Below are 17,306 nucleotides of genomic sequence, written 5' to 3'. Positions count from 1 at the left end.
GCTGGAGCATCCTTCCTTGCATGTGATTAGAGGTGGGCGTGACCTTACCTGCCCAGGTAAAAAAAAGGACAAGTCACGCAGCACTCTCTCTTTTTGACTTCCTTCTTCGTTGGACCAGCTTTTTTATTATTATTATTATTTGGCTGGGACTGCTATGCTAGCTTCCAGCTAGCATAAGCACTGGATTATTCCCCCATATGGGGTAGATCCACATGTACATATTTGTAACTAAGTCTACCTTCAGGGATCCAACTGTGAACTGATGTGAGTAAACTTCTTTTATTGACTTTAAATAAGATTGTTGTGTCTTTATTCTTTTAAGAGGGATTAAAGGGGGTGGCGCTGTGGGTTAAACCACAGAGCCTAGGACTTGCTGATCAGAAGGTCGGCGGTTCGAATCCCCACGACAGGGTGAGTTCCCGTTGCTTGGTCCCTCCTCCTGCCAACCTAGCAGTTCAAAAGCACGTCAAAGTGCAAGTAGATAAATAGGTACTGCTGCAGTGGGAAGGTAAACGCCGTTTCCATGCGCTGCTCTGGTTCGCCAGAAGCGGCTTAGTCATGCTGACCACATGACCCGGAAGCTGTACGCCGGCTCCCTCGGCCAATAAAGAGAGATGAGTGCCACAACCCCAGAGTCAGTCACAACTGGACCTAATGGTCAGGGGTCCCTTTACCTTTTTCCAGGAACTATACAATTCAACCTGAGACAGACTGAATTGTATAATAGTGAGAGGCTTACACAAACCTGCAACTAGCTATGCATGTAAAAAGGGGAATGTAAACTCTGCTAAGTAAAGGAACTTGCTGGCGCAAGTTAGGAAGGATATTAATAAACAATATATCCTCTCCTGCCACCCTGAACATTCCCACAAGAACGGTAAACTAAATGCCCTAAGTTGGTTGGTGTGTGTGTGTGTGAGAGAGAGAGAGAGAAAGAGAGAGAGAGAAAAATAAAGAACAATGCCACAAAGTATTTATAAAACCACACTGTGAACACTCTCCTTTGTCTTCCTTGCTTGTCTCTCTGTCTTTCTCCTCTGAACGAAAACACAGGCACCAAACAATTATTCACGCTTTATAGGCAATGGGGTGCAATGTCTGCCAACGTTTCCAGCCAAACCTGGAGCTGCCTTCACAGCCTGCATCAGACACCTATTTCAGCAATGCAACAAATTTCAGACAAAATCTGGCTTCCACATTGCAGATGCCCGCAGGAAAAAAATAAAAATAAATGATTTATCAAACTGATGGTGGATGCTGGCCCCTGTTGTCTTATGGCAGCGGCATTCATAGCTTGAGCTATATAGTATTGCAATTAACACATTTTTCTATTTGAAGCTGTAAATTTCACACTTTGAATGCCAGACTTTAAACAGGAAAAGTGACATTTCTCCCCCTCTTTTAGGCTGGCACAAAAACAACGGATGTGGAGTGGGGGAGGAAGCCTCATTAGAGCATAAATATAGCTTTTGAATTATGGTGCTGGAGGAGACTCTTGAGAGTCCCATGGACTGCAAGAAGATCAAACCTATCCATTCTGAAGGAAATCAGCCCTGAGTGCTCACTGGAAGGACAGATCCTGAAGCTGAGGCTCCAATACTTTGGCCACCTCATGAGAAGAGAAGACTCCCTGGAAAAGACCCTGGTGTTGGGAAAGATGGAGGGCACAGGGAGAAGGGGACGACAGAGGATGAGATGGTTGGACAGTGTTCTCGAAGCTACCAGCATGAGTTTGACCAAACTGCGGGAGGCAGTGGAAGACAGGAGTGCCTGGCGTGCTCTGGTCCATGGGGTCAGGAAGAGTCGGACACGACTAAATGACTAAACAACAACAACATAGCTTTCTTCCTCCACCTGGTCCTCCTTTTCTTCAGGGAAGGAGCATAGCTCAGTGGTAGAGCCTTCGTGCCTTGTAACAAGAAGCTCCTGGGTTCAATCCCTGGTATCTCCAGGTAGAGCCCGGAGCGACTTTTGCTTGAAACCCAAGATATCTGCTTCTAGTCAGAATAGAACAATTTGGTGCCCATCAGAGGGTCTTGAGGTAATTCTTCTTCAACACTCACACACACACACTGCTGCCCCAGATAATTGGTTGCATTATTAAATAGGGCAAGTGCCATTTCTCACTAAAGACATAACAACACATCTGGTTGTTAATTCTCAATAAGTCTCCTCTTTGGGACAGCTAATAAACAAATGTGGATGGGTGTAGTGGTTAAGAGCGGTAGTCTCGTAATCTGGGGAACCGGGTTCACGTCTCCGCTCCTCCACATGCAGCTGCTGGGTGACCTTGGGCTAGTCACACTTCTCTGAAGTCTCTCAGCCCCACTCACCTCACAGAGTGTTTGTTGTGGGGGAGGAAGGGAAAGGAGAATGTTAGCCGCTTTGAGACTCCTTCGGGTAGTGATAAAGCGGGATATCAAATCCAAACACTTCTTCTTCTTCTTCATTTTAAAAATGAGATTCTCCAGCTCAAAATGATATTTTCATGACGACGCTGGGTTTAGAAGAAGCTAGTAACAGAGTGTGAATCTCAGCTGAAATCAGTGAGGGAGTTGAGAGAAAATGAAGCCAATTGAAATGAAGGCAAACAAAAAATAATGTGCTATTAAAACAAAACAAAAAAATGAAGAATAGAAAGAATATTTTCCATTCTGCAGCCCTAATTAGAACAGGCTTATTAACCTTTCATTATAGACCCATTCAGACATGTGGATAAGGAGAACAGGTTGGCATGTGTTGACCCTGGCACCCTCAACTACATGTTCTTTTTTAAAAATATATTTTTATTATTTTCCTCCTTAAACAATATTTTCAACAATACAATAACAAACACAAAAGCTTTCTGCTCTGCTGAGCATATGACTTCCCTCCTTCCCTTCAGCAGGTTTTCAGCTTTCAAGTGCTGTCTTGCAATTTAGCTCTTTAACTTCTATTGTCCACATTGTAGGATTTATTTCAATCCTGCTAGTGCCTTCAAGTTTTTGCAATTGTTATTCAAATATACAATGAATTTACTCGCAGTCCCTTTGAATTTTTTTATCATCCTGGTCTTGAATCCTGCAGGTCAGTCTGGCCAATTCTGCAAAGTCCATCATCTTCACCTGCAAAGTCCATCATCTTCACCTGTCCATCATCTTCATCCGCAATCGTTGGTACCCACCCTCAACTACATGTTCAGCTAAAACTGTGAACCCCAGCAAAGTGTAGTGGAAATGTCAAAATAGACCTGGGCAGACCTAGGATCAAATCCATATAACTTACAGAGTGAACTTGGGCCCTTCCTTCTCAGCCTAACCCCAAAGGTAACCAACATGGTGGATCAAAAAATATGTACCAAAATGTGCTTTGTGATAAAATTTATGCAAAAACCCCTGTACTTTGTGTGTTTGGGGGCACATTCAAAAAAATAAAGCAAATTTCAATGCATTTTTCTTTTTTAAGAGAAGTCTGCAGATTGATGCAGAATTAAACTTATGCATGAACATGTGTGAAACTGATGAGGAATGGAAATAGCTAGAATCCATTCCCCCTGTATTCATATGTGTTCATTCATGAGTTTCATTCTTACAGCAATTTGAGCCATTGTCAGATACAGTATTTCCTTGAATATGAATTGCTGAGAATCACAAGTTGGGAGAGAGTTGCTGCGTTCAGATGGTTCATGGGTTCCCATGCATATCTGCTTGGTCACTGTGAAGTCTAGATGCTGGACTGGGCCTTTGGCCTGATCCTGCAGAATTTTTCTTGGGTTCTTATGAGTGGAGGTCATTGTACAATCAAACACTATTACCTCAATTGGCAGAACACCATCTCCACCAAGTGACCTCATGGACCATGACCTGGAGAATACAGGACTGTATCTGAGTCCAACCACCCATCTTTGAACCAAAGGAAGCATCTTTAGCTCCACACGAGGAAAGGTTATTTCTGCATTTGACTTTGGATGTCAAGGTAAAGCAAAGAATCCATGAGGAATGGTGGATGAAAGCTGTGCATCTTAAGATAGCATTTCATCTCTGTGTTGAGCCTCTGTGATAAATCACTGATATGTCGTAAGTCACAGAAAGAGCATCATTGCAGAAGTGATTTTGCCAGGGGAGCCAGGGAATGGCTGTGGGCCAGCAATCTAATTGAAGAGAGGCAGAGAGTACAAATGGACCACGGGAGAAGAATCAATTTTAATGTAATTCCATTTACTAATCAAAACGGGAGTAAGGGATTATGTTGGCAAGCAGACGTCTGCACATACTTGTCAGAGCTAATTGATAAAGAGGGCTTTGTATTAATTAAGATACAAAGTGCACAATCTTGGGTCTAATTTTAGCTCAAAATGATCACTCTGTTGATAGGGAATGTGTTAGAAGCTTTAATGTCCCCCATGCATTACTTTGGTTACAGCTTTATTAATCTAAGTAGGCTCAATTTCCAGTTCCGTTCCACATTGGATTCCCTATAGTGATGGTCATGAAGCTTCCTACCAAAGGCACAGCTGTTCCATCCAGTTTGGTGCTAGAGACAAAAATGCAGACATGTGTGCGTGCACACACACACCCTCTTTAGGAACATCATGTTAGCAGCAATTGCCCCATGTTTGTATCATCCTTGGGGACGCGGGTGGCGCTGTGGGTAAAAGCCTCAGCACCTAGGACTTGCCGATCGAAAGGTCGGCGGTTCGAATCCCTGCACTGGGGTGCGCTCCCGTTGTTCGGTCCCAGCGCCTGCCAACCTAGCAGTTCGAAAGCACCCCCGGGTGCAAGTAGATAAATAGGGACCGCTTACTAGCGGGAAGGTAAACGGCGTTCCGTGTGCTGCGCTGGCTCGCCAGATGCAGCTTGTCACGCTGGCCACGTGACCCGGAAGTGTCTTCGGACAGCGCTGGCTCCCGGCCTATAGAGTGAGATGAGCGCACAACCCTAGAGTCTGTCAAGACTGGCCCGTATGGGCAGGGGTACCTTTACCTTTACCTTTTTGTATCATCCTTGGCGGGTTATAAATGCCAGTGTCATGTTCAGACCATTAGGCAAAGGAGGCCAGGGTTCAACTCTTACCTTAGACATAAAGCTTACAGAGTGAACATGAACCAATCATTATCTCTCAGCTGAGCCTACCTCACAGGGTTGTTGGCTTGTGCCCCTGTCCAGTCTGCTGGTTTTGCTAAACTTCTCAGCAAGATTATAAGTGGCTTTTCACCTACCATCTTGAAAATAGACTTAATAGAAGAAAACATTCCCCAGTTCACATTGTTTTAATAACTGTTTGATAACTATTATTATACAGTGGTACCTCGGGTTAAGAACTTAATTCGTTCTGGAGGTCCGTTCTTAACCTGAAACTGTTCTTAACCTGAGGTACGACTTTAGCTAATGGGGCCTCCCGCTGCTGCTGCCGCGCAATTTCTGTTCTCATCCTGAAGCAAAGTTCTTAACCTGAGGTACTATTTCTGGGTTAGCGGAGTGTGTAAACTGAAGCATCTGTGAACTGAAGCATCTGTAACCCGAGGTACCACTGTATTGCAATATTTAAATCATTTTTGCTCGTAATTAAAGCAGAAAGGAGGAATTGCCTTTCTGAACATTATTCACAGAGTCCATTCTTCATTCTTGATAAAAACCAAAGTATCTGGCTGTCTAATAAAATAACGTTCTCCACATATAGGCTCCCCCCCCATCAAAGCATTCATTATCATTATCCTTCCGTTACATAATACCAGAAGTGCTGTCTCATACAAGAGGGTAAAGTCTTGTTCTCTGGATTATATTTAATGGACTTCAATAACAGGTAGGGATGAGCCAGGAATCTGATTAAGCTGACATTTAAAGGCAAATCTACCTATGTCAAACATTCCAGAACAAAATGCGTCCATCCTGCAAAATTCACATTGCTCTGAATTTTGCACCGCAGTTTTCCAGCCACGAAAAGGGCAAAAAATGCAAATACTAAGGCAAAGTTTGCATAATGATGGGTGTATTAGTGAAAATAGCATATAAAATACATTACATTAGGGGAAACTGATTTGCAATAATGTACCCATAATACAAGGGACGCGGGTGGCACTGTGGGTAAAACCTCAGTGCCTAGGACTTGCCAATCGTATGGTCGGCGGTTCGAATCCCCGCGGCAGGGTGAGCTCCCGTCGTTCGGTCCCAGCTCCTGCCCCCCTAGCAGTTCGAAAGCACTCCTAAGTGCAAGTAGATAAATAGGTAATGCTTTATAGCGGGAAGGTAAATGGTGTTTCCGTGTGCTGCGTTGGTGCAGGCTCGCCAGAGCAGCTTTGTCACGCTGGCCACGTGACCCGGAAGTGTCTCCGGACAGTGCTGGCCCCCGGCCTCTTAAGCGAGATGGGCGCGCAACCCCAGAGTTGGTCACGACTGGCCCGTACGGGCAGGGGTACCTTTACCTTTACCTTGCCCATAATACATGTATGCATTAAAATGTGAATATCAGGAGAAATTTGCACTAAAAGGCAGACAAATTTGATGAGCACTTTTTAAAAATGCAACTTGATGTGGACATGTGGAGAACTGAATGTAAAAGGTGGGGAAAATGAGAAACTAGAAGAAATCAATTCCCATCCCCACTCACAACCACTCCAGGGCTCAAGATCTACTTGCAAGATTCCTCCTCTTCCGTCTCAGTGTTGCACTTTGTAGAACTCAAGAGGGAAAATGATGGGGGCAAAACTAGAATTACTTGGCTCTGCCTGTTATTGATTCTTGATCCAACTACTATTTGAGATCCCCGTCTTCTACCCTACCAGTCACAGTGGGGGCCCCACTAAGAACAACAGGCCAGAACTAGCTTCTGTTCTGAAACAAAGGCCATGACTTTGGGAACCCACCTAGAAACCCAACAGGGAACAAGATTTCCTGGGATGTTCATGCTTCCATCTTATGCTAAATATGTGTGACTGAAACTACACATCACAAAGACATCACAGACTCCAGAAACCTTCATCTCAAGGCAAACAAGCTGGCACCCCTGAAATATCTCACCTCCAAAATCTCTTGGGTTGTGCATAACACCATCATACACACTTCCCTAAGTGTAAGCCCCAATGGGACCTACTTCTACAAAGACACATATAGGTTTGTCTCTCTACAGCCACAGTCGGTGCTGTAATTCTCTAATGATTTGACTTCTCCCTGAAGGTTCTTCCCCTCTTCCATTGTCTCCCGAGATAAATGGATGCCAACTAACCACAGGATTGTACTCTTAAGGTGCTTAACTTTGCGTAAACTGCATCCCATGTTTCCCAGGGATTTTATGCATACTGTGTTGCAGGTTGTAATAGCTTCTTGCGATTATTAGCTGCCTGGGACTTCTTTTGAGCAGGAAGTGTGACACAAAACTGTGTTCTGGTACTAGTGTTGCAGTGCTCACCCTATTACAGATCTTGCACCACTTATGTTCCCAGGCACAAAGTGCAATGCATGCACACATTGTATGAGCTGTGCAGTGGGAGCAAATAACCAGCATACAGTGTTGTAAGTGCATTACCCTTAATCTGGAGCCTCTGAGAGGGGTCAAAAGGTAGCTCAAAGTCACACAAAGTGCATCCTGTGATCTTAACACCCTGATGTTCTCTCTCTCTCTCTCAATGGCGTCATCTAGAAATATTAATCTGGTAAATCCTTTTGGCTGCTTTTATCTGCACATGCCTAAACCTTTAAAGCGAATAAACAATGGGAAAAAGAGATTGGGATATTTTAAGGGGAATGCCTCATGTCAGACACAGAGGAAGGAAGGAAGGAAGGAAGGAAGGAAGGAAGGAAGGAAGGAAGGAAACCTAGCAGATTGTATTTGTCTTCTAGATTCTCAAATACGTTATTCCTATGTGGCTGCTACTCTCCCAGAAATTAGTTATCATTACTGATATTTTACATCCTTATTACAGGAAACTCAGGATAGCATGCATGGTTCCCCTCCCTCCACAACAACCCTGCAAGGAAAGTTAGGCAGCAGAAGACTCCACAGAGGTCCATCAGATGCCTCCATGAAGTCCACAAGCAGGGCTTGCAAACAATAGCCCTTTCCCAGTATTGTTCTCCAGAAGCTGGTGTCTATTAGTATACAGTGGTACCTCGGCTTAAGAACTTAATTCGTTCTGGAGGTCTGTTTTTAACCTGAAACTGTTCTTAACCTGAGGTCCCACTTTAGCTAATGGGACCTTCTGCTGCTGCTGCTGCGCCGCTGGAGCACGATTTCTGTTCTCATCCTGAAGCAAAGTTCTTAACCCGAGGTACTATTTCTGGGTTAGCAGAGTCTGTAACCTGAAGTGTCTGTAACCTGAAGCATCTGTAACCCGAGGTACCACTGTACATGACCTCTGAGCATGGAGACACCATTTATCTGCCATGCCTAAAGAACTCCACTGCTCCCTGAATTTGTCCAACTCAAGACCATCCAAGCTAGTGATATTTGTATAATTCTTGCAGTGTGCTAGGCAATTGTACAGAGCTTGTCGTAGCATCGTCCTCAAGGGAATGGAGGAACTTGCTTTTTACTGCGTCAAACTGCTGGTTCTTCTAGCTCAGTACTGTCTACAGTGATTGGCAATGACTCTTAGCCCTGCCTGGAGATACTGTCAGGATTTAACCTGGGACCTTCTTCATACAAAGTTACCATTGAGTTACAGCCCTCCCCTTGATGGCTTCTATTCAAAGAAGCACATTTAAGTCCCGTATTTTTTAAACGGATGACTTCAGAACATGTTAAATGCTTTCCTACTGAAATCAACAGAGAGGGTTTAATGCTTTGGATAGATCATGCCTTACGAATGGCTTTATACTCAAGCATCATCAGCTGCCTACACAGCCTCTCCTACGGTTGCCTGACTGCTACTTCTTTCATTCTTCTGATCTCATTCTAGTCCTCTTCAGGCATCATACTTAAAGGAGAGCATGTGAGTGGGGCTGTAGCAAAAAGCCTCTCCTCCTGTCTTCTGTGTATGCACGGCAGACGTCTGAAGTAGGGGGGTCTTCACATGCACATGTTCTAGGTTCCTGGCCACAGTTTCCACATTCCAGATCACACTTTCTAGAACCCAGAAATCCATGGAAATCCTTACATGAGAAGGCCATCCTCCAGTCATTTGTTCAGTGTCAGCTGATGGTAGAGTGAGGGTGCTAACTTTGCATGTTCCCTCTCCCTCTCCTTAATGCAAAGTGTAATGGCTGGAGAGAGCTTTCTTAGTTGTTCTGTGGTGCATCCCCAGTGTTACTCCATTACTGCCATCCAGAAGAGCACTCTTGCTCTACAGCACAACAGAAGTGGCACAAAAAACAACAACACCCCTGTAACATTTGTGGTATAAAAAAGTTACATCAAGGACACACAATGTGGTACCCTCCATATATTGTTGAACTACAGTGGTACCTCGAGTTAAGAACTTAATTCATTCTGGAGATCCATTCTTAACCTGAAACTGTTCTTAACCTGAAGCACCACTTTAGCTAATGGGGCCTCCCACTGCAGCCACACCGCCAGAGCACGATTTCTGCTCTCATTCTGAAGCAAAGTTCTTAACCCGAGGTACTATTTCTGGGTTAGCGGAGTCTGTAACCTGAAGCATATGTAACCTGAAGCGTCTGTAACCCGAGGTACCACTGTACAACTTCTGTCAGTCCTAGCCAGCAAGATCAATGTTCAGGGATGATGGGAGGTGTAGTCCAACATAATATGGAGGGCACCATGTTGGCTACCTCTGAGCTACAGGATTTCAGCAGGAAGTTACGGGAAATGTTCTGGTCAGAAACGAAGCAGTATGACCGCCCTGAAACTTGTGCAAGCACAAATAGTATTAAAAGTGAGATTGTGTCTAACTGCCCCAATAGCAGCATGAACACAATTCACCATAATTGAACAATAAAAAGGACAAGGAGGGGGCAGACGGTAGGCTGTGACTTTTTCAGTCCATCTGCTGTGAAGCCCTGCTTGCAAATTTCAGAAAACAAAGTACTTTTCAGCTCTGCTACTTTCTATGCAGAGAACACCTGCTGGGAATGGCCGGAGTTAATCAGCGGAAGATCTCTCCCTCTTAAGGGACGTACATCGTTCCTGCTAGCGCTACTGGTGATTATTCTGAAAATTATGCCTAAAAGAAGTGCTTTGAAATCTGTTCTACAGTTTTTACTTTCACAGCTGTACTTGCAGGGAGCTTTCAAACAGCTTGCCCCTCACTTAAAGAGACTTGTGGGGCCAAATCAGACTCAACACAGGAATGCTGAGATTTTTAGAAGCTACCAGCAGTTACAGGGAAGGCCCAGTTTGGAGTGAGGCTTTGTGCCACCAAAGGAGGAGATTTTTACCCTTTTCCCCTGTACCACTTTCTCCAGATTAAACTTTATTTTATATACCAACACCACCCAGCACACACACACAAAACAACCAACTACATACAGTGCAAATAGTTGCTGGGGATGAAGGATTTTAATTCTGGAAACATTCTAAGGAGGAACACTAAACTCTTCCACTGCTACAGCCTCAATCAGAGTTGGTTGGAACATTGGTTGAGGTCCATGCTGTTGCAAATGATCACCTCCAATTTCCATTGAAGAAGCTTTCTAATTCTCTGGTTCAGACAGTGAGAAACTCCCAGCCCCAAGCCCGAGAAACACATTCCTTTCTATGCAAACTTCTGTAGGCCACATGGCAATGGTGGGCCAAGTCCAAGATGAAAATGGGCAGCACAAGGAATGTAAAATTTACCTTTGTCCAATAAACCGGTTTACATACGCAGACACACAGCACTGTGTCCTGCATCCAGGGAAGCAAAAGTCATTACAGTGGTACCTCGGGTTACAGATGCTTCAGGTTACAGACGCTTCAGGTTACAGACTCCTCTAACCCAGAAATAGTACCTCGGGTTAAGAACTTTACCTCAGGATGAGAACAGAAATCGCACGGCAGTGGCGTGGTGGCAGCGGGAGGCCCCCTTAGCTAAAGTGGTACCTCAGGTTAAGAACAGTTTCAGGTTAAGAACGGACCTCCAGAACGAATGAAGTTCTTAACCTGAGGTACACTGTATCAGAGTTGAAAGACACATTCTAGCCATGCAAGAACCCTCAAGAAAGATGCAAAACAAGTCCAATGGGTGTGTGATCTGGGGAGAAATGGTATGTCTAGGGAGGAGAAACACCCTGAGGAGAGTTCTGAAATAGAGAGGGCCCTGAGGTCCTCCACCCCTGCTGTCAAGGGCAGTCTCCAGCCAAGGAAGGTGCAAAGCAGATAGTTAACTTTTTATTGGCAAAGCTAACACAGTTATTCTACAGCTCCAAATAACCATGCACACCAGTCTAGCATCTAGGCAGCTAGTCCCAGGATCTGGGCTCTATGCAGCACTTGCTGCAAATGGGGGGGCCACACGCTCACTCATCAGTGACCTTTCAGACCCTGACAGTCCCTGACACCTGACTTAGTTCATCATGTCTAGTGAACTTAGCTTCATTCATCTCAAATGCCGTATTACACTGGAAGAAATGACCCTGAAATATGCTGCATTTGGCATAGCTGTTCCTTGAGCAAACATTGTTCTTTCTCAACAGCTACATAAATGAATGCAACATTTAATTACTCCCTTGGAAATACCACTTGGAAAATTGAAGGAGATGGTTCCTCTAGATTTTCTGTAAAGCTTACAAAGCTAATAATTAATTATTAAATGGCAATGTTGTATTTATGAAAAATCCTCTCTCCCTCCGTATCTCCAAATGGTTTACATATGCAGCAGCTAGTCTTTAATCACTTCAAAAGGAACCTAGTAGGCTCATTTAACCAATTTCTTTCTAAATTCTCTCTAGTGGTTACCGGGTTTTGAAAACCATGCCCTCATAAACTTGGTTGGCGCCAACAAGTTCACCCATAAAATCTGGAGCCCATCACTCCACAAACAGATTGCAATTGCATACAGTCTCACATAGAGGCAGAAGCTGGTGGAAGAGTTAGACGAAAGGTCTATGGGCCCATGGCCCATGAAGCCACATGATTTGGCCCATGAATTCACTTCTAGCAGCCTGCCAAAGTCAGGCACCTGTTCTTACCTTGGAAAAGTGGCTCTTTTCTCTCTGGTGCAACACCATTGCAAGAAGGTCTTAGATGTTCAGGAAACATCTGCATGTGAAACAGATGCGCTACCTCTGCACTTTGCTGAAACAATTTTGGAGCCCACCTAAATGATAGCAAGGAGGAAGCTGATCATATCTCCACACCATGGGACCTCTACCAAAAGGACCCTGTTCACACCCACCAGACTAACCTTTCTCCTTAGAGGACATACGAAGGCAACAGGAGTTGCTAATGTGGAGCTGTCCACTGTTGAGACTACAATTCCCATATTCCCAAACCATTGGCCATGCTCCTTTGGGCTGATGGGAGTTGGTGTTCAACTGTGGCTGGAAACAGCCATGCTGGCTCTCCCTGGAGTGCAGCCTTTGTCACTGATTTCAAATCTGTGGAAGGTTTGCATGGGCGCAGATGTATTCCGTGCTTCACGAAACCTATTTCCAAGCCTTTAATGGCTTTAAAGGTCATGACTCACACCTTAAATTGTTTAGCTTATTTGACTAAATTGTGCTACATAACCTACAAGACATCCCACTTGTATACCCATTGCTATAAATGCCAACCCCTTCCTGTCTTGCACATTATTTGTCGTAGCAAGTGCTAAATAATGCAGCTCCTAGTTTAAGGGAAAATGGAGTGCTGTTGGTTGCTCACATTAATAACATAGCTACCAAATTGAACACTGAAATTTATTTAAGCTGATATTACAAAAAAAAGCCCTGCTTTTCCTTCTCTCTCAATCTACGCTGTTAAATTTCCAGAAGCAAAGCTGGCTCCAGGATGTTTTTACTTAAGTTTTCTAGGTTTTCATAGATTGATGTTATTGCATTTTATTTGTGGAGAGCCTATGTGTTCTATTTTATGAAAGAGCGGATTGTAAATGTTCAAATAGAAATGATAAATAAATAAAAGAGGCTTCCATTCATCAGCCTCAGTCTCAAGGATTTGAGAATACCTTTTGGTTGTGAGGCAGCCCAGGATAGCATCTGTACCTCTCCCCATCTCCCCCAGCATTCTTCAGCCTCCCCAGCTGCCCAAACTTCTGAAAGGGCCCCAAGGCCTTTTACATTCCCATCATTATGGCAAACTGCATATTACTTTATACACTGTGGCCATTACTACTGAATATATTACATAGGAGCAGTAGTGTAGCAGGGGTTACCAGTGCCTGGAGCCATGGCGAGGGAAACAAAGGGAGCACACATGCACATTCAACTGCCTAATGGCATCCACGTCACCCAGCAGATTGCAGCCGCAGAGATAAGAAAAGAAGATACGTTCTACTTTGAGTAGAGGTCACTTCCTGGTTCACATGGAGAAGCCGTTTTCAACAGAGCCCAGCGACAGAAGCACACAGCTGTATTGAGGTAGCACCAGGTGTTGAAATTTTGCATCCCTAACAATTTTGCACTCAGGGCAACCACCCCTATGCCCCTCCATGCTACACCACTGCATATGAAGAGCTGATGGCAGCACCCACGCTCTGAAGCACCATGGTATTAATACTGGACAGTCCCCTTCACTGCACTGTCCCTGCAAAAAACATTTTAGTTTCAGGTAAGCCAACCCAGGCATGTAATTTTCTTATGCATATTTGTTTTTTGCATTGTTGATTTTACTATATTTTGACCATTTTATTGAACTGACCATTTTAAAAGAAGTTTGTTAATGTTATCAGCATTTCAATATTTTATACTGTTTGATTTAAGCTGCTTATAGATAAAGGTAAAGGGACCCCTGACCATTAGGTCCAGTCATGACCGACTCTAGGGTTGCGGCGCTCATCTCGCTTTACTGGCCGAGGGCGCCGACGTACAGCTTCCGGGTCATGTGGCCAGCATGACTAAGCCGCTTCTGGCGAACCAAAGCAGTGCACGGAAACGCCGTTTACCTTGCTGCTGGCGCAGTACCTATTTATCTACTTGAACTTTGGTGTGCTTTTGAACTGCTAGGTTGGCAGGAGCTGGGACCGAGCAACGGGAGCTCACCCTGTCTAGGGGATTCGAACTGCCGACCTTCTGATCAGCAAGTCCTAGGTTCTGTGGTTTAACCCACAGTGCCACCCGCGTTATACCTGCTTATCATGTTGTTAATTAATAAATATGTTATCGCCATGATTTTTAGATTTGTTTTGAGAATTGTAATAGAGATATTAAGACATTAAGAGAAAACCGAGCCCTCTTACTTATCAGTCGTATCAACAGAGGAATAAGGCCCCCCGAGTTTGTCTGCATTTCACATGAAAACAAAAACACAAACAGTCCTTGGAGCAGATCTTCCCCCCTTTCCTAAATCTCACAATATTGGCCTGCTATACGAAGAGTAAAGTATTCCAACCCTCCCTAAGTCGAAAATCAATAGAGAGCTCACCAATGTAACACTCTTTAAAAGTGCAATTATCACCAGAATTGCCACCACGTTGCAAGACTCACACATCTCGTAACACAATTACACTCCACTTTAGGTTAAGTTGATCTACTCTGTTGCGTGCTGAGGTCCCACAAAACACCCCTACCCCAATAACTCACACATCACTCATAAATTTTTGTTTAAGGTTTTTGGCATAATTTTGGCCACAACTTTATTAACATACAAATTGTGAGTGGTTGCTTAGGCATTGGTTATGACTATCTGTCCCCCCCGCCTTGGGGGACAGCACTGACTCCCGGATTCCAGCGAAAGCCAGTGTGGAGGAACAAGATCAGGGATAACTGGAGCTGCGACACAGACCCTCAGCTTCTCCCCGCATGCTCCCAGGGGCTTACGCGGCCCGCACCCGATTCCAGGGGTTTGGACGAAAGAATGGTAAGCCCCTGAATTCCTTTAACGGAATTCCCGTGCAGCAGCAGCAGCATTGGAGGGGCAGGCACAGCCAATCCATACCCCTCCACCAACCAATTTAAACCAATGCCTAACCGCCAACCTTACAAGTTGTGACGATTTGCTACGCAGTAGGCAAAAACCAAATGGCACACACTAATCAGCCAAATGGAAAAATTCCTACCAGGCCCCCGCACCAAGGCGGACGACCCCATGACAGGCATAGCAAGGTCAAAGCAGAAGCCCAAAAGGGAGGGAGGGCGGGTGATCCGGTTCCCACATTGAAAGAGAAAGCAGCTTGCTGTGAACCTTGTTTAAATAACCTGTTCCCACCCCCAAATTGGCAACATCAATTTTATCCCAGCAACTCAAACAGCCAATCCTTGCCAGGCCTCTCTATCTTATCCTGCCTGGCAACTACGGGGTGTCTTGCTAGGCCCCATCCGCAACACGTGCTCTCCTTTAGTGAGAACACGCTTTGCGTGCTGAGGTCCCACAAAACACCCCTACCCCAATAACTCACACATCACTCATAAATTTTTGTTTAAGGTTTTTGGCATAATTTTGGCCACAACTTTATTAACATACAAATTGTGAGTGGTTGCTTAGGCATTGGTTATGACTATCTGTCCCCCCCGCCTTGGGGGACAGCACTGACTCCCGGATTCCAGCGAAAGCCAGTGTGGAGGAACAAGATCAGGGATAACTGGAGCTGCGACACAGACCCTCAGCTTCTCCCCGCATGCTCCCAGGGGCTTACGCGGCCCGCACCCGATTCCAGGGGTTTGGACGAAAGAATGGTAAGCCCCTGAATTCCTTTAACGGAATTCCCGTGCAGCAGCAGCAGCATTGGAGGGGCAGGCACAGCCAATCCATACCCCTCCACCAACCAATTTAAACCAATGCCTAACCGCCACAGAGCCTTAGCTCACCGCCAAACCACTCACAAATGCAACCCTTCCTTCAATCCCAAAGCAACCGTAGCCAACCAGGTGTCGTTCCCTATAGGGGAAAGATGCACCCTAAAGGGGGCAGCAGCCTTGAAGGTAATCACAGGGTGCAAAATCACGGAACCACCTGAAGCAAGGACCTATTTTATTTTACTTTATTATTTTTTATTTTATTTTATTTTCCCCTGCCTTATTAACATGCTTTCCGGCCTCTTCGGTGGTAGTTTGTCTAGGCATTGGTTCCCGACTAGCTGCACCTGACCTCAGCAGGGCAGCACTGACGACTGGGCCCCACCATATCGTCAGTACAAGCAGCCATTGGTTCCCGACTAGCTGCACCTGACCTCAGCAGGGCAGCACTGACGACTGGGCCCCACCATATCGTCAGTACAAGCAGCCATTGGTTCCCGACTAGCTGCACCTGACCTCAGCAGGGCAGCACTGACGACTGGGCCCCACCATATCGTCAGTACAAGCAGCCATTGGTTCCCGACTAGCTGCACCTGACCTCAGCAGGGCAGCACTGACGACTGGGCCCCACCATATCGTCAGTACCAGCAAACATTGTGGGGGAGCAATGAATCCCAAGGCAATCGCATCCCGCCAGGTGTTGTACCCCATAGGGGAAAGATGCGCCCCATCTGCCCTAAAGAGGGCAACAGCCTTGAAGAAAACAGCATGGTGCAATATCACAGAGCCACCTAAAGCAAGGGCCTATTTTATTTTATTTGTTATTTTATTTTATTTACTTTATTTATTTTATTTTATTTTCCACCGCCATATTAACATGCTTTCTGGCCTGCTCGGTGGTAGTTTGTCTAGGCATTGGTTCCCAACTAGCTGCACCTGACCTCAGCAGGGCAGCACTGACGACTGGGCCCCACCATATCGTCAGTACAAGCAAACATCGTTGGGGAGCAATGAACCAGGATCAGACTCAAGCTCACCCCAAATGCTCCCAGGGACTCTTGCGTGGCCCTACCCCTCGAAAGGGGTTGACAAAAGCATGGCAAATCCTTGGATTCCTTTAATGGAATATCTTTGCACATTGGAGGGGACAGGTGCTCCAACCTCCCCTCCAGATCACCTTGAACCAATGCCTTAAATTATTTTGAGTCCAGGGAGAGCTGCCATCAACTCGAACCAAGCCCTCTTGCATGCAGGAATGCAAACTTATGCTGGAGGAAGACGGCAAATCATTCTCGCCTAGCTGTACCACCAGCACTGCGGGAGGACCTGCACAGGTCACACTTGACCGCACCAAAGGAAGGATCTCCTCCCAAAGCATTCCCCATCTGGACATCCAGTATATGTTCACCTGGGCAGGAAGACTGAGATGGCGCCCCAGTCCAGACTCGTCAGCGCGCTTGCCAGCCAAGTGTACAATGCTGTGGCCCAAATGCGCACAGCTGCCCCTATGAAAAAAGGAAACAACAGACAAGCATCAGCACAGACATCATTGTGACACTTCCT

At 45.4% G+C, this 17,306-nt stretch overlaps 1 protein-coding gene across 2 annotated transcripts in view; it reads right to left on the bottom strand.

Moving 5' to 3' along the window:
- FAM135B (family with sequence similarity 135 member B) overlaps positions 1-17,306 on the bottom strand; it is a 151,205-nt gene that overhangs the window by 118,220 nt on the left and 15,679 nt on the right. Inside the window, exon 1 of one of the 2 annotated variants that reach the window (XM_053395234.1) lies at positions 12,042-12,182. The exons of the other annotated variant lie outside the window; for it this stretch is intronic. The gene's annotated coding sequence lies outside the window, so the exon portion shown is untranslated. Of the gene's footprint in view, positions 1-12,041; positions 12,183-17,306 lie in introns of those variants that run through there. 2 annotated transcript variants of the gene reach the window in all.

The sequence above is a fragment of the Podarcis raffonei genome, chromosome 7 (assembly GCF_027172205.1).
Source record: "Podarcis raffonei isolate rPodRaf1 chromosome 7, rPodRaf1.pri, whole genome shotgun sequence".
Taxonomy (NCBI): domain Eukaryota; kingdom Metazoa; phylum Chordata; class Lepidosauria; order Squamata; family Lacertidae; genus Podarcis; species Podarcis raffonei.
This window is presented reverse-complemented; position numbering and strand designations above follow the sequence as displayed.